Below are 22,135 nucleotides of genomic sequence, written 5' to 3'. Positions count from 1 at the left end.
GTATACCTAGTATTACGAACAGGATGGAACTGTCCGGGAAGATCTGAATGTAAAGGATGGTCAGAATTATAAAAAATCTTATGCAACATTCATAATAAACTAGTAGAATGACGGTGCCAGAGATTAATATCTAGACCAGGAATAAGAAATTTAATAGACCATAAGTTTCTGTCCAACAAATTAAGATGAAAATCAGCAGCTGAAGACCATACAGGAGAACAATACTCGAAACAAGGTAAAATGAAAGAATTAAAACTTCTTCAGTACATGATCACCGAAAATCTTGAAAGACTTTCTCTGTAAAGCAATTTTTTGTGCAATTGAAGAAGAGACAGACCTAATGTGTTTCTCTAAAGTAAATTTTCTGTCGAGAATCACACCTAAAATTTTAAGAGTCATACAAAGTTAAAGAAACATTATCAATGCTGAGATCCGGATGTTGAGGAGCCATGGTCCTTGACCTACTTACAATCATACTTTGAGTTTTGTTAGGATTCAACTTCATACCCCATAATTTGCACCATACAATAATTTTAGATAGATCTCTATTAAGGAATTCAGCAACCCCAGATCTACTTTCAGGAGATAGAATTGATGGAAAGAGAGTAGCATCACCTGCACTTGCAACAAGCTTGTTTTCTATACCAAACCTCATGTCATGTTTTAAGTGGAACCTCTACATCCGATCGTATCTACATCCGAATTTTCCAACATCCGAAGTAAAATTCGAGCAAATTTTTGACTCTACACCCGAATTTTATTTCGACACACGAAGTAGCAATTTTCGTCGTACCGGTTGTATCCGAATTTTTCGACACGCGAAGTACAATTCGAACACGTTCCGACTCTACACCCGAATGTTTTTTTCGACACCCGAAGTAAACAATACTCGTACGCGTAGTCGGTGCTCATAGCGCCTGAAGTGTTTTTTATTTCCGCCGATAGAAGGCAGCACATCGACCTCGGAGGGACGCTCAATTAGCGCGGCTTGGGTCAGTCCTCTGTTCTCGCCGGCTTCGTGTGGTTGTGCTCTTTGCGTTGTGATATTAACTGTGAATTAATCGTGATTTTTTACGTGCATCCATTAACGATAATTTACGTAAATCATGGGTCCAAAAAGGCTTAGTTTTGCCAGTGGTAGTGGTAGTGGTGAGAAAAGGAAGAAGGAAATGCTTTCTATAGAAATTAAGCAGGAAATTATTGAAAAACATGAGCGTGGCATCCGCGTGAGTGAACTTGCTAAACAGTATGGCCGTAATATGTCGACGATCTCGACAATCCTTAAACAGAAGGAAGCTATTAAAGCAGTGAAACCTTCTAAGGGGATCACTATAATTTCCAAACGCCGTACCCCTATCATAGAAGAGATGGAACGACTTCTACTAGTGTGGATTAAGGATAGAGAGATCGTTGGCGACACCATCACCGAAACAGTCATCTGCGAGAAGGCGCACGCCATCTTTACGGACTTGAAGGAGGAGAGCTCTGTGGGTGATGCTGGGGAGAGTTCAACCGAGCCTTCCTTAGATGATTTCAAGGCATCTCGTGGCTGGTTCGAGAAATTTAAGAAACGGTCCGGGATTCATTCAGTTGTTCGCCACGGAGAGGCTGCTAGTGCGGACACAAAGGCTGCAACTGACTTTGTTAAGAAATTCGAAAATATCGTAAAGGAAGAAGGCTACGTAGAGCAGCAGGTGTTCAATTGTGATGAAACCGGGCTGTTTTGGAAGAAGATGCCGAGTCGAACCTACATCACTGCTGAAGAGAAGAAATTGCCTGGGCATAAGCCAATGAAGGATCGGTTGACTCTTGCTCTATGTGCCAACGCTAGCGGGGACTTTAAAGTTAAGCCCTTGCTTGTTTACCATTCAGAGAACCCTAGGGCCTTTAAAGCACACAACGTCGATAAGGATCAGCTTCATGTTTTCTGGCGATCCAACTCGAAGGCCTGGGTCACTAGGCAATTCTTTGTGCAATGGGTAAACCAAGTTTTCGGTCCTTCTGTGAAGAAGTATCTTCATGAGCAGAAATTGCCTTTAAAGTGCCTGCTATGCCTTGACAATGCACCCGCTCACCCCCCCGGACTTGAAGATGATATCTTCGATGAATTCAAGTTCATAAAGGTGCTGTATCTTCCACCAAATACCACCTCTATCCTCCAGCCCATGGACCAGCAAGTCATCTCTAATTTTAAGAAGCTGTACACCAAGCACTTATTCAAGCAGTGCTTTAATGTCACGCAAAGCACCAACTTAACTTTGCGTGAATTTTGGAGGGGCCACTTCAATATCGTGCACTGCTTAAAGATCATTGATCAGGCTTGGGTGGGATTAACTCGACGGACCCTCAATTCTGCATGGAAGAAGCTGTGGCCTGATGCAGTTTCTCCCCGAGATTTCGAGGGTTTTAACCCCGAACCTGATCCCGTGGTCGGTGCAGCGGAAGCCGTAGAGGAAATCGTCTCCCTTGGCAAGTCCATGGGTCTGGAGGTCGACGCAGATGACGTTACGGAACTCGTCGCCGAACATCACAACGAACTGACGACGGATGAGCTCAAGGAACTCCATGCTATGTCGGAGCACATGAGTGATGACGAGGAAGAGAGCGAGGAGGTAGAACATGTGTTAGGTTCAGCGCAAATAAAAGAGGTGTTAGGAAAATATCAAGACGTGGTCGACTTCATCGACAAATACCATCCAAAGAAATTGCAGGTTTGTCGTGTAGTTTCTCAATTCGATGATGTTTGCCTAACGCACTTTCGAAACATTCTGAAAAGCCGTACGAAGCAATTATCTATCGATGCTTTCTTTAAAAAAACTGCGAAGCGAAATCGCGATGAAGAGGATGTAAGTGAACCGAAGAAAACGGCAAAGAGTGAAGAGGAAGAAAGTGAAACACAGAAAACGGAAAAGAGTGAAGCAAAAGAAATTCAGTCAATTTTAAATGTAAGTGATAGTGATTAAAATTACGTAATCATCAAAAAGAAAAAAAGAAAATGTAAAAAAAAATATAAAATATAAGAATAAAAAAAAAATAAGCTAAGTTATGTTAAAGTTCACTTAGTGTAAGTTAGAATAAGTTACGGTAGTGTTACGTTTATCGTAGTTAACCTCTCTACCTCCTCGCCGTCCGTCCGTCTCCTCTCTCCTCTGCGTAGCGAAGACGAACAACACCTGCGCTGGAGTTTCTAAGGTAAAGTGACGCTAAAAACCCGTTTCTTATTTATCATTTTTTGCTAATTCTTCTTATTTACATGTCTATTCTTCTTATTTACATGTCTATTATCTAATTTAGTGTTCATTATTCTCATGGGAAAATTATGTGTAGTAGTTTATTAAGAAGTTATCATAGGTTTTTGGGCTCAACCACGGATTAATCCTATTTCAATGTATTCTTATGGGAAAATTCGTTTCGACATCCGATCAATTTCTACATCCGAAGTTGGTTCTGGAACGGATTAAATTCGTATGTAGAGGTTCCACTGTATATATATAGTATGGAAAGTAAAGGGCCAAGAACACTACCCCGAGGAACACCAAATATCACATTCCTATACTCACTATGGTGCCCATCAACAATAACTCTTTACGATCTATTACTTAAAAATTAAATTTGTTCCAACACAAATACTTACCGAGAACTACTTTCTTAGGAGTTACCTGTAATCTCCTCTCAACCGACCAGAGTTTAGTGTAGTATACCCTACGTCTGTTTTCTATGGAGGACTAACCCGGGAGTAATGAGAACGTGCCCCGAGGGTAGACCTGAGCTAGGTCGGCGTCAGCTTGGGTCCCGTTAGTCAGTAAGTTCTCTGGTCGCGTTGTGATACCATCACGCCGCTCTCATTCTCTTACGACCCTTTGTGTCCCGACTCGTGTGTCCCGCGTGGTTACCGCGTGGTATCTCTGTGCTTATCCCTTGTGTTCTTGCGTGTTCACTGCCTTTCCTTGTGCTTCCCAAGTGTATTCCTTGTTTATTCCCTTCGTTCCTGTGCCTTGTGGTTGTGTGCGATGGAGCAGATCTGCCGTTGTCCTGGGCCTACAGCCGGAAAGTCGTGTGGAGCGTTCCTTTCCAAGCCCGAAGTGGACCCTCATTCCCTTTGCTCTTCCTGTAGAGGCAGAGTGTGCTCGCCATCGGATACGTGCATTGAGTGTGTTAGCTGGAGTGAGATCCAGTGGGTGCGTTATGGCACTAAGAAGAAGAAGTCGTCGAAACGTTCGCCCAGGAAATCTAGCATCTCTTCGCCGTTACCGTCACCCAGTGGACGGTCCGACGGGGCTTCTGTCTCGCCTTCCCCTACCCAGAGTAGGGGACGAGGTAAGTCCGTTGCGGGGAAAGAGCCGAGGGCCCTTCCCCAGGAGTCTAATGTGTTTGAAGTGGGGGTTGCTGGGTCTTCTCAGGCTAGTGGGGAGCCTGATAGTGCTGTGTCTGGGGGTTCTGGAGACTCTGCCCTTGTGCTTGGGGGGCACGTTTCCTCCGACGACCCCTTGTGGTGTAGTAATGTTGTGCCTGTTTCTTCGCCCGCTTCGTGGGCCTGTGTTTCAGGTTCTTCAGCGGCTGGTGACGCCCAGGGAAAGTTGGACTCCACGGTAAGTGAGCCCTTCGGGTGGAGGCTCCCTAAAACGCCAGGTAGGTCCCCAATGCGGATGGAAGAGGGCCTGGATACCTGGTTCCTTAGTGTAGTGCGCCCAACCTCTTTTCCAGCTCCTCTGACGGCGGTTCCGGAGTCTTTCCTACAACCCTCGACCTTTGGAACGCAACAGGTCGCGAAGCCCTCCGTAGCCCTCGCTCCTGCCCGTCTGTCGGGTGGTACAGTTTCGTCGTGCTCTGCAGATGGTGGTGCTTCGTTCTCTTCAGAAGGGGAAGCGAGGAGGAGGCATCGGCGACGGAGGGAGCGGTCCAGGAGCAGACGTTCCCGCTCAAGATCCCGCTCGAGGTTCAGTAGAAAACGGTCCCGGTCTCCACGGAGGAAGTACAGGAAGAGTAGGTCCCCCGATGGTGATTGGGTCTTCGTTCCCCGTAAGAGTGAATTGCAGCGTTCCCCTGACCGGCGGTCCAGGGATTACTCGCCGCGAAGGCCATCTTCCAGCCGCAGATATGACCCTCTCAGGGAGAAATGCGAGAAGGCCTCTTCAGGCAGGCGTAAGTCCGCGAAGCTTCCGGCTCACCCCACCCAGCGGGGGGAACCGTGCTTCCGTACGGGCAGCCTGGCCGAATCAGCACAGCTGGTTCGGCCCTTGGACTTGAAGGAACGGTTCCCTCCGTCGGGTCAGCCCACGGGATCCGCGTCCTCGTCCCCCAGAGGGAATACACGAACGGTAGTCCTCGCCGGCATGGCGATGCCAGTTCTGACCCCCAACCCTGGTGCGGAGGTTCCCGCCGGGGCGGACCGGTACCACCGCAGGGGAGTGCCTGTTGATCCAGAACCGAAGCGCCCGGTGGGAGTGCCCGGTGACCCGGCTCCTCGGGATCAGACGGAAGGTACTGCTGAGAGTAGAGAAGGTTCCCCGACCGAGGACTCGGCGTATCGGTAGGTAATAGGCCTGATACGAAGGCATCATCGGATTGAGGAACCGGTCCCAACCGACGAGGACTACTGGAGGTCCAGCCTGAGCCGCTTGATGGAGGCACCCGTCCAGCAGAAAACCTCCCTGGCCCTGCCTGTGGCCCGAGATCTAGTCCTGGGACGGGCTCATGTTGATAAAGTTGTGGCAGGCAATGCCGAAGCTCCCAAAACACAGAGCTCCTCGAAGTTGCTCCAAGGACTCAAGTCACAGAGTAGGTTCTATGTGCCAGAGGGACAACGGCCGGGAGCCTGCAAAGTGGAACCTTCCCTCGACGTTCTGGGACAGGGTGCCCCGGAGGGCAAAGCCTCCTCAGCCCCGATTTGCTTTTCGCAGTCGGAGGCTGCGATGATGGAGGAGATGTTGAAAGACTTGGTGCACGTCTCCTCTTGGTTGGACTGGTGGGCCTCCATGCTGGTAGGTGTACAAGCCACATATGACTTAACAGACCCGGAGCAACAGAACCTACTGAAGGAGCTTATCATCTCCGGGGGCAAGACCCTGAAGTTCCTTACTTATCAGTCCCTTGCCCTTTCAGCGAACTGGGTTCTTCGCAAGAGGGACACTATTCTGGCGAAGCTTTCCCGGAAGGTCTTAGACAGGGAGGCGAGGGCCATGAGGAGCTTTCCTGTGTGGGGTGACTCCTTGTTCCCCTTGAAACAGCTAGAGGAGATAATGGAGAAGGTAGCTAAACGAAAGGAAGTGAACGCTCCCAGGCCTCAACCGGTAAGGAGGCCCTCCTAAAAGAGGTCAGCATCAGACGGGCCCTCTACTTCTCAGGCCCCTCCTAGCCTGACGAGGAGAGAAGCCCCTTCTTCCTCGTGGGCTTCAGCGCCACGAGGAGCCCCAGCAGCGTCTGCCTCTTTTAGAACAGGGTATTCTGCCTCCAGGAGAGGCCGTTCAGGCCGCTCCTCCAGGAGGAGGTAGAGTGGGAGGCCCCCTACTCCTGCCCAAGCCTCAGGTTGGGGGATGCCTCAGACGACATTGGCAAGCATGGAAGGCTCACGGAGCGGAACCCTGGACAGTATCCGTACTGAAGGAGGGGTACAGGCTCCCGTTCTTAACGGAACCTCCACCTTTGATTCCGGCCAGCCTGTCGGAGTGGCTGGCACCCAAGGACCCGTTGAAGAGGGCGGCCCTTCAAGAAGAGGTGTCCACTATGTTGGAGAAGGGCGCCATGGAGGAGGTCCTGCACCCAGGACCAGGTTTCTACAGCCGACTATTCCTGGTAGAAAAGGCGACGGGGGGATGGAGACCGGTGATAGACCTGTCAGCTCTCAACAAGTTTGTTTGCAAGACAGATTTCAAAATGGACACTCCGAAGTCGGTCTTGCAGTCCTTGAGGGAGAAAGACTACATGATGACCATACACCTCAAGGACGCATATTTCCAAATCCCGGTCCACCCCTCAAGCCGAAAGTTTCTCCGAGTGAAATGGGGTACCCAGATCCTGCAATTCAAGACCCTCTGCTTCGGGTTGTCGACAGCTCCCCAGGTATTCACGAGAGTCTTCACAACAGTCTCAGTGTGGGCTCACGAGGGAGGTATTCGCCTCATCTGGTACCTGGACGACTGGTTGCTTCTTTCTTCCTCAGAGGACGTTTTGAAGGAGCAGGGTGTAAAGCTTCTTCAATTTTGCAAGGGTCTGGGTATCATGATCAACCCAGAAAAATCGAACCTATCTCCCTCCACCAGGATGACCTATTTGGGGATGACACTGGATTCCCGACTAGTGAAGGCTTTTCTGTCAGAGGAGCGGGTAAGCAATCTAATAAAGATCCTTCTGCCTTTCCTTTCGGGGCAACCCAGGAGAGCGAAGGACTGGCAAAGGCTAATAGGTCATCTGGTGTCATTGGAGAAACTGGTTCCCCAGGGGAGACAGGCTCAGGGCCATCCAATGGAACCTGAAGAGCTTCTGGAACCAACTGGACTCGCCCCCAAAATTAATTCCAGTTCTGCCAAACACAATACCCTCCCTGGAATGGTGGCATTGCCGGTCGAATACGTTCAAGGGGATGCCCTTCGCGACCGAGCCTCCCGAGATGCTCCTATTCACAGACGCCTCCAACCAGGGATGGGGAGCCCATCTCCTCAACGAGACAGCGAGAGGAACCTGGACGTACGTGGAGAAAGGCCTACACATCAATGTCCTAGAGTTGAAGGCAGTCCAAAAAGCTTGCCTGCAGTTCATCGATCTACTAGGGGGAAATACTGTGGCATTGATGTGCGACAGCGTCACAGTAATAACGTACATAAAGAAGCAAGGAGGCCTCAAGTCAAGGGAGCTGTGCGATCTCGCCCTAGAGATCATGGATTGGGCGGAGACGAACCAGATAGTGTTATTGGCAAGGTTCATCCCCGGGAAGAAGAATGTCCTAGCCGACGGTCTCAGCAGGATGGGTCAGATAGTAGGAACAGAGTGGTCCCTCCTCCCAGAAGTAGCCAGGCTCATCATTCAACGGTGGGGTTCCCCAGTGATGGACCTCTTTGCAACCAGGCTGAACGCACAACTCCCCGTGTATTGTTCTCCTGTCCCAGACCCAAAGGCAGCCTTGGAGGATGCCTTTCAGCACAAATGGGACAACCTAGACGTGTACGCTTTTCCCCCCTTCACGTTGATCAGGCAAGTGCTCAACAGAGTAAGGGCTGCCCAGAACTTAAGGATGACTTTGGTAGCGCCCTGGTGGCCGGAGAGAGAGTGGTTCGCGGACCTAAAAGACCTGGCAAGCCATCCTCCGTGGCCACTCTCCGACAGGCCAGATCTTCTACAACAGCCACACTTTCTCAGGTTCCACGACAACCCACAGTCTCTACGCCTTCACGCCTGGAGACTATCGAACGCCTCCTGAGGAAGGAAGGGTATTCGTCAGGAACTGCTAAGATGATGTCGCTATACCTGAGAAGGTCGTCGGCAGCGGTCTTCCAAGCGAAATGGGCCTCTTTTACGAAGTGGTGCGCTTCAAGGAACATCAAGCCCCTCAAAGCCTCAGTCCCAGATATCGCAGACTTTCTAGTATATCTCAGAGACGAGATAGGGATGTCAATCCCAGCTATAAAAGGAGTACGAGCAGCCTTGGGTCAAGTCTTCCTTCTGAAGGGTATCGACCTGGGCTCCTCTAGACACATCTCTATGGTTATCAGGAGTTTTGAACAGTCCTGCTCTCCTCAAACTGTCAGGGTGCCTCAGTGGGACTTGGCTATGGTTCTGAAGATGTTAAGTAGCCCCCCGTTCGAACCGATGAAAGATATTGTAGACAGGGATCTCACTCTCAAGACGGTCTTTTTGTTGGCCTTGGCCTCTGCGAAAAGGGTAGGGGAGATCCATGGGCTGTCTTACGACGTCCCTCATTCGAAGGGGTGGAGAGAAATCTCCCTCAAGTTCGTCCCTTCGTTCGTGGCAAAAACCCAGAACCCAGCAGTCTGGGATCCTAAGTTCGAGGGGATCTCACTGCCAGCTATTCCTAGGACTGGGAATCCAGAGGATTTGAGGTTATGCCCTGTCCGTGCCGTTAGGAAATACCTTGAGAGGACTGCACATCTCCGGCCGGGCATCAAGAGCCTTTTCGTCTCCACAAGTGTTACAAAGAAGCAGGTATCGAAGAATACCATATCCTTTTGGTTGAGACAAGTTATTGCCAGGGCCTACAAGGAGGAGGGACTGGCCGTGCCAGGTACTCCTAAGCCCCATGACATCAGAGGACTAAGCACTTCCTTAGCCTTTGAGAAGAACATAGCAGTGGGCCAGATCCTTCGGGCGGGCACCTGGTCGAACCAGTCGACCTTTACTGCCCATTACCTCAAGGATTACTCAAGGTCTTTAGACGGGTTCTCCATTGGGACAGTCATCTCCGCGCTCCAAGTGATTTAACGGTGAAGCCCCAGGCACAATCGTGGATAGCAAAACCAGGAGACACAGGTTCGTTTCTTTTCACCCTAATCCCCGTTTCCTATCCCTATCGGAGATAACCACACATATGTAACTAATGAAGAACACGTCTCTGCAACTTTGTTACTGGACTCGGCATCAGAAGATTTTTCAAAGGGTGAGTACTTAGACACTAACGTGAGCTCTTTGTGTGGTTTACCCTACCGTTCGTTTCCCAGTTTTTTAGAACCTAGTTCATATCTAGGCTACTTGGCGTCCGCTTTGCTGGGTCTGAAGGTCAGGAAGCCACTCCCACCTCCTAAAGTGTAAGTCTCCTAAGAAAGTAGTTCGAGGTAAGTATTTGTGTTGGAACAAATAAAAAATATTAAGTAATTTTTATTTTTCCTAACATACTTACCGAGAACTACTTTCGGGTAATGGCCCTCCCTACCTTTCCCGAGTGCCTTTCTGCCCTTGCAGGGACTTTTTGCAACATTCGAGGAACTTACTGACTAACGGGACCCAAGCTGACGCCGACCTAGCTCAGGTCTACCCTCGGGGCACGTTCTCATTACTCCCGGGTTAGTCCTCCATAGAAAACGGACGTAGGGTATACTACACAAAACTCTGGTCGGTTGAGAGGAGATTACAGGTAACTCCTAAGAAAGTAGTTCTCGGTAAGTATGTTAGGAAAAATAGAAACTACTTGAAATTTTTTATATTAATGCTAAGAAACAACCCGCCTACTCCCAACTGTTTGAGTTTGAAAATAAGGACCTCATGATTAACACGGTCAAAGGCAGCACTAAAATCAAGGCCAATCATACGAAGTTCCTGACCAAAATCAAGGGATTTCTGTACAGCATTGGAGATTGTAAGAAGGGCATCACATGCTCTGAGGCCTTTACGAAAACCAAATTGCAAACTAGAGAACAGATGATAATCTTCAGCAAACCTATTAAGATGTTTTACCAGAAGACGTTCAAAAACTAGATACAGTAATATGGGAGTTATGGAAATTGGGCGGTAATCAGTTGGACTTGAGCTACCACAAACACGTTACTAAGTGGAGTAACATTACCAATTCTCCATCAAGTGCTAAAAGCTCCTCTTCTTGCTAACTTTTACCTTGCTAACTTGCACAAAGTAACAGATAACTTTGGAGGCAAGAAATCTGCCGTCTTTATAAAAAACAAAGGAAAAATACCATTTGGATCTACACCTGCATAAGCATCAAGGTCCATCAAGAGAGCTTTAATTTCACGAGATTGAAAAGCAAAAGTAGTTAGTTTAGCCTCAGGAAAACAGGAGTGAGGAAGTTCAAGTTTCTCATTACTCTGCTTGCTGTCAAACACATCTGCCAAAATGGGTTGCCTTTTCCTTTGTACATTGAGTGATAGTGCCATCTGGTTTAAGTAAAGGAGGAATTGTTGCATCTACACCAAAGAGTGCAGATCTAAGGGTAGTCCACCTCTTATGCTCCTGGGTTGTACCAGAAAGCGTTTCTTTTATGATTATATAGTATGTGTTAAGCTCAAGCTTTTGAAGTTAAAAGATAGCTATTTTATTCCTATGCAGATACAAACTTCTGAGTCATTTAATGTTTTTTTTTTTTATTCTGCGGCCAGACAATCAAAAAGAAATTGGTAGATTGTGTCATGCTGGGTAGCTACTGCGCATGACGGGTTACAGTTGGATCAGGCGTTTAGTTGCAACACTTCCGGCTCTTCGCCCTTATTTTGCTTGTGCTTGTGTCTTTGGCATTACTTGTCACTTGCGTATTCATTATATGAGTTAGGGTGTTTGCTTTTCGACTATGTCGAATTCGATGCTTTCCTGCCCAGGTCATAATCGTCGCTTTGTGGAACCCTACATGAACCGAGTAGAAGTGGATCCTAATCCGGTATGCCCGTCATGTCGAGGAAAAAGATGTTCTATGGAATCTCCATATGTAGTGAGTGGCCATCCTCCCAGTGGGATAGATATCGTTCTCGTCGTAAGAGCCGAGCCAAGAAAGATTGCTCTCCTCTTTCTCCTTTGGTAAGCTGTGAGAAGAAAGGAAAGGTTGGTTTGCATTGACCGATATCTCTCAACCAAGTTCTGGGTATCAGGAGCCCTCTGAGGTTTCTGTTACGGAGGACATTGGCCCCAGTTTCATGAACATGTTATCTCCTAGTGTTAGTATGTGCACTATGAAATTGAACCTGTTCTTATTACGGATCTCCTGGTTATGGAAGCTACACTCCTTGACCCAGATCCACTAGATGCTTCTATCCCAGATTACACTTTCATGTCTAGACCCCCCTCACCCCCTATGAGTGCACTGAGTATGGATTTATATCTTTCAGAATATGCAGATCAGATGTTCCTTATAGAAGTATCTCACTTTAGAACTGAAAGCTTCTCCTCATTCCAAAAGGACCTTAGAGTTGAACCTGTCATTTCCCCTTTTACCGAGGTGCCCTTATTGGAAGATGCTGAATACCACTCTCCAATTTGTACTAACAAGTTTGGCAGAAAACTCTTCTAAAGAGCTCCCGAAATGAGTTAAGAGATTTGTCTTCTCATTACTATGAGGGTGGTCGGACCGCTTAACCCATGTCTCCCCCCACCCCCAACAGAGTTGGCAATACCTTCATGCTCAAGGTAGGATTTTTCTTCCAAGCTTATTAAAGCCGGGAAGTCAGTGTAACTGTTCCTGCCATGCCAAGAAATTCTTCCAAGAATACCGTCAGGCCGAACATTCAGATTCATAAATCTGAACGTTCCAACGTATCTAAACATGATGCCTTCTCGTGTATGAGGTTACCCCCACAGCCTAGGCAGGCTGACAGGTCCAAGCAAGTTGTTACCCCTAAACTTCGTGACGTCACTGAAAGCGCCACCTACATGACACGTGAGACTATTCCTCCGCATCATGATGATGCTAAAGATGTAACTAAACATCTATCAGATGTTACAGGATGTAATAAACCATCTCATAAATCCAGATTTATATGAGAGTTTTATAAAGTCTTGGCAGGAAATAAGATAAATCCTCACCCTACGCAAATAAGAACCTTGTGTTTATACTAGAGACAACCCTGTTAATTGTCCGAATAGACCCTGTTCTTACACTCAGTCTGACGATTATAACTGTGAGGAGAGGCACTCTTTGGAACGCTACTCTTTTTCAGGAAATTCTTTTCACACACAGGAAGCGGATAAGGAGCGGGGAAAATTTCTCCCTTTCCGAGGATCACTCCTCCATCGAAGAATGAATCGACAGACAACGTAGATGTAACATAGACGTGGTCCTCACCTTAGGCATTCAAAAGGATAGAGTACTGAGTACTCTCTCTTGCCTTATAAAATGAGTTCCGAGAGACTTCAACTCTTCTGTTTCCCGATCAAGATGTAGAAATAACGATCTTACAGTGGGAGTGAACTAGACTCGTCCCACACCTTCTCTGCCTCCTCTTCCCGTTATTACTCAAGGGAAAGAAATGGTGTTGGATGAAGGATAGAGAGTTCTTTTAAGACAGAAAATCCTCACCGGAATATTGATGACTCCCCAGAAAACCTCTTGGTACGTGTGAGTACAAACTCTGTTGATGTAACCCCGTTGAGGCTGCAGTATTAAGCTTGGAAGCCTCTCATTTTATTAATATCATGAGCTTAATCCATCACTTGAGAGGTTTGGATGAGCCTCCCCTAGCGCAGACCACTAATAGATGATGCGGCATCGATGATATCTTCCCGCTGTCTCAGAGCCCAGATTTAGGTTTAATGTGGCCTTTTTCAATCAGACGAAAGACACATTTGAGTTTTGAGCTCTCAGGTCTCCGCTGCTGAAAATTCGTAAAAAGTGAATAGATCATCAAAACTTCCTCCCTTAGCTCTGCCGCACCAGAGACGTTATTATGTCAACTCTGGCGCTTTTCAGAGCCCTTTTCCCATTGATCCAGATGTGGCCTATATAGTACCTTTAGTTCTGGCAGTAAGGCCAAACATGAAGGCAGCTAGCATGGTAGCCATTCAGACTTGTTCATGGATAGACCACTTGTCTGGGGCACTCCCGCTTCACAGTTTTGAGGAAGCTCAAGGATAAGACTGTATGGGAGCAGTTCAAGGAACTCTCAAGATCTGGTGCTAAAGCCATAGTTTCTCCTCCACCAGAAAATTTTCCTGTGGGAAGTTGTGTTCTGAAGAGGCTTGATGCTGTTTTAGTGAAATACTCTAGACAACTGACCCCTACAGATGCTACAATTCTTAGGAACTCTGACCTTATAAACTCTTCTTCTCTCTTTCCGTTCTTGGACGTGACTAAGGCTATCGAGAAGTTAGAGAAACTGAGGCAGAGCCCTTTAGTCAGCAGAGCTGCTGCACCTAGGTTACCCACTCCTCAGAAATAGACGAAGAACTCGCCTTTTAGGTAACCCCCTCACCATAGCTGCCTTCTCCCTCAAACAGATGGATAACAGCCTGGGAGGCAGAATTTTAGGCCTAACTTTCATTGGAGAGGTTATCCCTTTGGTCGAAGAGGACGTGGGGACAGAAGATCACGCTAGGGAGGGTTTGTCCCCCAGCTTGCCCCTGGGTGGGCATGTCTACAATGCACTAAGCAAAGGTGGCAGGACTTTGGGGCCGACCCTTGGATGGTAGAAGTCCTCCGTTCAGGGTATCGTATCCCTTTCATAGACTGTCCACCGCCTCTGACCAGGAATCAGATCCAACTACAGTATATTATATGAAAGGATCATCAATTTGCTAAGCAAAGAATCAGTAGAGAAAGTCTTCAGTGACTCTCCAGGCTTCCTCAGCAATATATTCCTGGTAGAGAAGCTGACGGGAGGTTGGAGACCCGTCATAGACTACTTCCTCTTGAACCTCACCATTTTGCAGACAAGGTTCAAGACGGAGACCCCAATCTCCAGGCTATCAGGAAGAATGACTACCTTTTGACCATAGACCTAAAAGATACTTACTTTCATCCTGCCTCCAGGAAGTACCTAAGGTTTCCCTTTTGAGACAAGGTGTTCCAGTTTAAGGTGCTGTGCTTTGGCCTTTCTACAGCCCCCCAGGTCTTCACCAGTCTTTATCCTCATCTTAGTCCGGGCTCATGCCATGGGCATCAATCTCATGAAATAGACGAATGGCTTCTCTTGGCGGAATCCCGATCTCTCCTGCTAACACACAAATACCTTCTACTAGATCTGTGCAAGGAGTTAGGGATCCAGCTGAACCTCCAGAAGTCCAGCCTCATCCCCAATCAATCCATCAGGAATCTGGGCATGGACATAGACTTGGTGCAAGCCAAAGCCTCCTTACCTCAGACAGCGTGGCATGGTTCAGGACTTTGGCAGCAACTATCCTGAAGGGGGACCTCCTGGATGTATGGATGTCGCAGAAGTTGTTAGGGATCCAGCTGAACCTCCAGAAGATCAGCCTCATCCCCAATTAATCCATCAGGTATCTGGAGGTGGACATAGACTTGGTGCAAGCCAAAGCCTTTCTTGCTACAGAGTGGCAAGGTTCAGGACTTTGGCAACAAGTTTCCTGAAAGCAGACCTCCTGGCTTTCTGGATGTGGCAGTTTTTTAGATCACCTCTCCTCATTAGAGAAACTTGTCTCCCTTGGGAGACTGCATCTGCGATTGGTGCATTGGGCTCTGAAGACCCAGTGGTCAAAAGCCTCAAGAGGTGATATTGGACCTCCTGTGTTGGCTAAACGAGGAAAACCTGTCAGCGGGAACACCCCTCCAGGATCCTCCCCCTCAGTTCATGCTGTTCACAGATTCATCTTTCCAGGGATGGGGTGCTCATCTGGGAAAGAAATAGATTTCTGGCCTATGGTCAGAGGAAGACAACAGCTTCCACATAAACTTCCTGGAAGTGAAAGCGGCACAACTAGCTTTACTCTACTTTGCAAAGACTCTTGACAGGTCACTCCGTGGTATTAATAAGCAAAAACTCTACGGTAGTGACCTACATATCTAAACAAGGAAGCGTAGACTCTCCTGCTATGCAACATAGCAGTAGAGATTCTGAAGTGAGCACAATCCCAGGCAATCTCTCTCTTGGCTAGGTTTATCCCTTGGATGAGAAATGTCATTGCAGGCCACCTGAGCCGTCAAGGGACGACAGTGGGTTCAGAAAGGTCTTTGTATCCTCTAGTGACGAAGGGACGTGTGACTTTGTGGAGATCCCCGTCTTTGGACATGTTCGCCACCCACCAGAATTACAAACTCTCAGTGTATTGCTCTCCAGTCCCAGACCATGGTGCAGTGATGGAAGACGCATTTCAACACCCGTGAGACGGTCTAGACTTCTACACCTTCCCACCATTCTGTCTGATTCGTCAGACACTGAACAGAATCAGAACATCCAAGGTAGTCAGAGTAATGCTAGTGACCCCAAGGTGCCAGCAGTGGAGTGGTATTCAGAGCTTCTGGAACTTCTCACAGAAATACCATGAGAACTTCCAGAATGGCCAAACCTGCTATGCTAACAACATGTAAGAAAATTCCATGATGCAGTATATTGCCTATCCCTTCACAGTTGGAGATTATCCAGTGTCTCTTCCAAAAGAAATGCTTTTTAAGACCAACTGGAAAGGAGCCTTCTGGATACCTTCGAAAATCTCCCGCGGCACTTTACCCGGCAAAGTGAAAAATCTTCTATGATTGCTGTCATAAGGGGAATATTGCTATACTCTAAACCACTATTCCCTGACTGCAGACTTTTTAGTGTTCCTAAGTAACAAGAAGGCCCTTTCAGTCACTGCAGTGAAAGGCTACTACTTAGCCTTTAGCCAAATATTCAAACTGAAAGGACTGGACCTTTCAGATTCTTGGAAACTCTCAACATTAATGAGGAGCTTCGAACAATCTTGCCCTCCTTGAGAACTAAAATCCTCCCCTGGGATGGGACTATGGTCTGACAGGCCTTGAGGAAAGTCCCGTATAAACCTATATATAAAGCCTCAGACAAAAATCTTACCCTGAAGACAGTCTTCCTCCTTGCCTTAGCTTCAGCCAAGAGAGTGAGTGAATTGCATGGTATATCTCACCTTGTCACATTCCAGAGGGTGGAAAGAATTTTGTGTCTTTAGCTCCTGAATTTGTGGCCAAACCCAAACTCCGGTCGATAATGATATCAGATTTGACTCTTTCATGATCTTGCCTCTCAAAGAGGTAACTGATGACCAGGATGACATGTTACTACAGTATGTTCTGTAAGAGCAGTATGTAAATATCTAAAGAGGATGCAGTATCTCTGGCCCAGAATAAATTTTTTTGTGAGCACTAGCCATTTCAACAAGGAAAGTTTCCATAGATACCATTTCTCTTTGGTTGAGAGAAATCATCATGAAAGCCTATAAATCCTCGGGGGATGCATATCAAAGGCCCCCCCCCCCCCCTCGAGCACATGATATACATTGGCTTGCTAACCCTAGCGTTCAGCAAAAAACACTCGGTAGCTCAATTCCTAAAAGCAGGAGTCTGTAAGAGACAAACAACTTTTACGAACCACTGCCTTAAAGATTGCTCACACAGGTCCCTAGACTTTTTCTGTAGGACCCATTGTTACTGCACAACAAGTAGTGTAATCTAAGCTCTCATGGGACAAGTAACTGCTTCTATCCTAGCATCAGTTATTCTTGGCATTAATCATATGAGGGTGTTTATGAGTACAGTATAAATACAAATGATGATTTTTATCAAACTTGAAGCCCTCACTTAAAATCTTCCTAATGCAGGTAAGAATGCCTTGTGTTTGTTGACTGATGCATTAATGATATATTGTGTATATTAATATTGCAAGTCACTTGATGTTCCTATCACTTCACTTTGATAAAACTCTTTGGAATGGAACAGAAGGCACTGCATTGTATGAGTCTACTGCAAACAGTCGTTTACCAAAGGTCCTACTTCAGCCACCCCTCAAGTCTGTAGTGTTGCGACTAAACACTTGATCCAGGCATAACCCGTCATGCACAGCAGCTACCCAGCATGAAACAATCTACCAATTTCTTTTTGATTGTCTGGCCATAGGAAAAAAGAAAAACAGAAGTAACCCCATTAAATGACCCAGATTTGTATAGCTACGAAAAATACAAATTATATAAAATTTATATTTGCACATCCTCTCCTCTGGGGTCACACGTGTTGGAACCCCATTCTAGGGAAGTAGAGCCTGATCAGAGCTCCTATGGACCCAGCCCCACCTATTGCTTCTCTCAATTAATTGGTTACTATGGCGAGTTCAAATTTTGACAAACTTTTGCTGTTTTTGCTTCTAAATTGAATCCTAAATGTTTACCCTCTGGGTATATTTTGTTATCTGAAATTTCTTTGGTGCAGGGATCAGTCAGGTATGTTTTTTGGTGATAATGTGTTTTGTAGTCTCTAAGGACATTCCTGTAAAAAGTTAGAACAGGGAATCCAATACTTTACAACATAAAGTACCAAAGAAATATTTTCTCCCCAGCTCTAGGGTCAGTGTTTCAATGTGCAAAATACTGACTCTGTGTATAAGGGCGACCCATGAGTTCAGGCACTATGGTGTAAGAATTACTCATAGAATTATTAATGAAACCCAATTGGGGCAAAGAAGAAGAAGCATAAACCCGTCAAAAAGAGAGATAGTTCTGTTATAGCAACAGAAGATGAAGAAAGGCAATGTTGGATGAAACACAAGTGAGGTCATGAATAGGAGATGTAAAGGGAATAATTTGATTGATATACCTGAACCTGATGAAGACCTTGATGTTCCCATGAATGAATTCAGTGTATTTGAAGTCTAAGCTATCCTAAAAAAAACTTAAGAGATGGAAAGCCCCAGGATACAGTGGAATAACTGCCAAGATGATAATGACCAAAAATGAAGTGACACCCAGACTACTTAAGAGATTATTTTGTAGAATGTGGCATGAAGAGGCAAAACCTAATGAATGGGAGTTAGGAGTGTTGGTGAAAATAGCAAAAAAAGGAGACCTGACTGATTGCAATAATTACAGAGGCATAACACTTACGTCAGTTGTTATGAAAATATATAGTATGCTTATTCTAAAGAGACTGGAGAGAAAGATTGATGAAAAGCTGAGAGATGAACAAGCAGGATTTAGAAAAGGTAGAAGTTGCGCCGACCAAATTTTCATTTTGAGACATGTTTTACAGTAATGCATACATACATACATATACCAAGGCACTTCCCCCAATTTTGGGGGGTAGCCGACATCAACAAATGAAACAAAAACAAAAAAGGGGACCTCTACTCTCCCAGCCTAACAAGGGACTCAACTGAGTTCAGCTGGTACTGCTAGGGTGCCACAGCCCACCCTCCCCCGTTATCCACCACAGATGAAGTTCATAATGCTGAATCCCCTACTGCTGCTACCTCCACGGTCATCTAAGGCACCGGAGGAAGCAGCAGGCCCTACCGGAACTGCGTCACAATCGCTCGCCATTCATTCCTATTTCTAGCACGCTCTCTTGCCTCTCTCACATCTATCCTCCTATCACCCAGAGCTTCCTTCACTCCATCCATCCACCCAAACCTTGGCCTTCCTCTTGTACTTCTCCCATCAACTCTTGCATTCATCACCTTCTTTAGCAGACAGCCATTTTCCATGCGCTCAACATGGCCAAACCACCTCAACACATTCATATTCACTCTAGCTGCTAACTAATTTCTTAGACCCGTTCTCACCCTCACCACTTCGTTCCTAACCCTATCTACTCGAGATACACCAGCCATACTCCTTAGACACTTCATCTCAAACACATTCAATTTCTGTCTCTCCATCACTTTCATTCCCCACAACTCCGATCCATACATCACAGGCGGTACAATCACTTTCTCATATAGAACTCTCTTAACATTCATGCCCAACCCTCTATTTTTTACTACTCCCTTAACTGCCCCCCAACACTTTGCAACCTTTATTCACTCTATGACGTACATCTGCTTCCACTCCACCATTTATTGCAACAACAGACCCCAAATACTTAAACTGATCTACTTCCTCCAGTAACTCTCCATTCAACATGACATTCACCCTCACACCACCTTCCATTCTCGTACATCTCATAACCTTACTCTTACCCACATTAACCTTACTCTTACCCACATTAACTCTCAACTTCCTTCTCTCACACACACTTCCAAATTCTATCACTAGTCAGTCAAGCTTCTCTTCTGTGTCTGCTACCAGTACAGTATCATCCGCAAACAACAACTGATTTACCTCCCATTCATGGTCATTCTCGTCTACCAGTTTTAATCCTCGTCCAAACACTCGAGCATTCACCTCTCTCACCACTCCATCAACATACAACTTAAACAACCACGGTGACATCACACATCCCTGTCTTGGCCCCACTCTCACCGGAAACCAATCACTCTCTTCATTTCCTATCCTAACTCATGCTTTACTACCTTTGTAGAAACTTTTCAATGCTTGCAACAACCTTCCACCAACTCCATATAACCTCATCACATTCCACATTGCTTCCCTATCAACTCTATCATACGCTTTCTCCAGATCCATAAACGTAACATACACCTCCTTACCTTTTGCTAAATATTTCTCGTATATCTGCCTTACTGTAAAAATCTGATTCATACAACCCCTACCTCTTCTAAAACCACCCTGTACTTCTAAGATTGCATTCTCTGTTTTATCCTTGATCCTATTAATCATTACTCTACCATACACTTTTCCAACTACGCTTAACAAACTAATACCTCTTGAATTACAACACTCATGCACATCTCCCTTACCCTTATATAGTGGTACAATACATGCACAAACCCAATCTACTGGTACCATTGACAACACAAAACACATATTAAACAATCTCACCAACCATTCAAGTACAGTCACACCCCCTTCCTTCAACATCTCAGCTCTCACACCATCCATACCAGATGCTTTTCCGACTCTCGTTTCATCTAGTGCTCTCTTACTTCATATATTGTAATCTCTCTCTCATTCTCATCTCCCATCACCGGCACCTCAACACCTGGAACAGCAATTATATCTGCCTCCCTATTATCCTCAACATTCAGTAAACTTTCAAAATATTCCGCCCATCTTTTCCTTGCCTCCTCTCCTTTTAACAACCTTCCATTTCCATCTTTCACTGTCTCTTCAATTCTTGCGCCAGCCTTCCTTACTCTCTTCACTTCTTTCCAAAACTACTTCTTATTCTTTTCATATGAATGACCCAATCCCTGACCCCACCTCAGGTCAGCTGCCCTCTTTGCCTCACGTACCTTGCGCTTTACTTCCACATTTTTCTCTTTATATTTTTCATACTTCTCTATACTATTACTTTATTGCCATTCTTCAAAAGCCCTCTTTTTAAATATTAAACTTAGCCGGTGAATATATAAATAGCTGACGTCTCCGACTGCCCGACAGATTCCAAAAAACTCGCGAGCGATCGCCATGAAGGTTGCGGGTGTGCCCACCAGCGCCGACTATCGGCCAGATACCGCATATACTTCTCAACCACTCCAGTTCTTCTCTGTCGGTGTCACCGACAACATTGGTTCCGCTCGCTCTAGACCTCGAGTTTTCTACCGAATTGGTGAAGTACTTGGTTTTGGTTTTATTGCTTTCGCCGTGTTGGATTATTCAATACTATCTTCAAAAGAAATGCTTTTGAAAGGAGAGGAAAAGTTTTTTGCCCTTGCTTTTTTAATCTCGCTCTGGTTTTTCCATAGAGAAAAGATGGCCGACCCTTCCCTCAGTGTACGGAAGCGTGTTAAAGGCTTTTAGTAATTATTTTATCACTTTATAAATTATTGTTGATATTTATAGATTTACCTCTATATATTTTATAGCTCACCCGCCTTTATTAGGCCTCTTCGATTAGCTTTCCATTTATACTAAACATCGAGATAAATTTTATGTTTTTGTTTATATGCGGCCTTTACCTATTCTTTGTAGGGGGTCCTGACTTGGAAAACGAAGTTAAACAACGTTGAGCCCATTCAACTTTTATTTTTGTTTAGATAAAAACAGTTGCTCTGTAAGAGTGATGAGATGAATATTTTTAGAAAATATTTTAAGAAATTTATTCTTTGAATAGTCTTCGTGCTGTTTTTCAAAGATGAACTAACGTTTGGTTTATTTATGCTACGCAGTTTGCGCTCTATCATTACGATAGAGGAAGAGAGAATCACGGTTTCACTTTGCAGAAAGAGTAAATCGATTTTGACGTTTTGTTTATTCTTCTTTCAAACTGAAGTTTTTTAGATACTAATTTAAAGGAACATGTTAATTTTCAATTTCTTAGTCCTTTCAGTTTTTTCCTTTAGTCAAATAACCTGTTATTGACGAAGAGTGAGTGGGCCATTCTCTTGTGAGTGACAAGAGAGAGAGAGAGAGAGAGAGAGAGAGAGAGAGAGAGAGAGAGGGAGAGAGAACGATCTGATCTTTATTCTCGTCCCAAGTCTCTGTACAAGGAGTTTGGGAGCGAGTAACGTTGTTGTCGATTCAGTTTTTTTTTACTCTCGTCCCAAGTCTCAGTTCGGGGAGAGAGGATAAAACGTTTTAGTTTTTTTGGGCTCAAGCCATGGCGTCCTGATGGAAGGTTCCTTTTTGGTAGCTTCCTTGGGTAAATAACTACTAAGATATTCCCAGAGAATTTAACCACAGGTTATCACAGAATTCTAACTTCTGGAGCGAGTATCCTAAAGGTTTCCCTTTTAAG

General features: G+C 45.7%; 1 protein-coding gene across 2 annotated transcripts in view; it reads left to right on the top strand.

The window, feature by feature from the left end:
• Positions 1-22,135, top strand: part of xit (ALG6/ALG8 family glucosyltransferase xit) — a 182,008-nt gene that overhangs the window by 111,235 nt on the left and 48,638 nt on the right. The gene's annotated exons all lie outside the window — the stretch shown is intronic.

The sequence above is a fragment of the Palaemon carinicauda genome, chromosome 40 (genome assembly GCF_036898095.1).
Source record: "Palaemon carinicauda isolate YSFRI2023 chromosome 40, ASM3689809v2, whole genome shotgun sequence".
NCBI classification, from domain to species: Eukaryota; Metazoa; Arthropoda; class Malacostraca; order Decapoda; family Palaemonidae; genus Palaemon; species Palaemon carinicauda.
The sequence above is the reverse complement of the archived record's forward strand: the minus strand, read 5'-3'. Positions and strand labels throughout refer to the sequence as shown.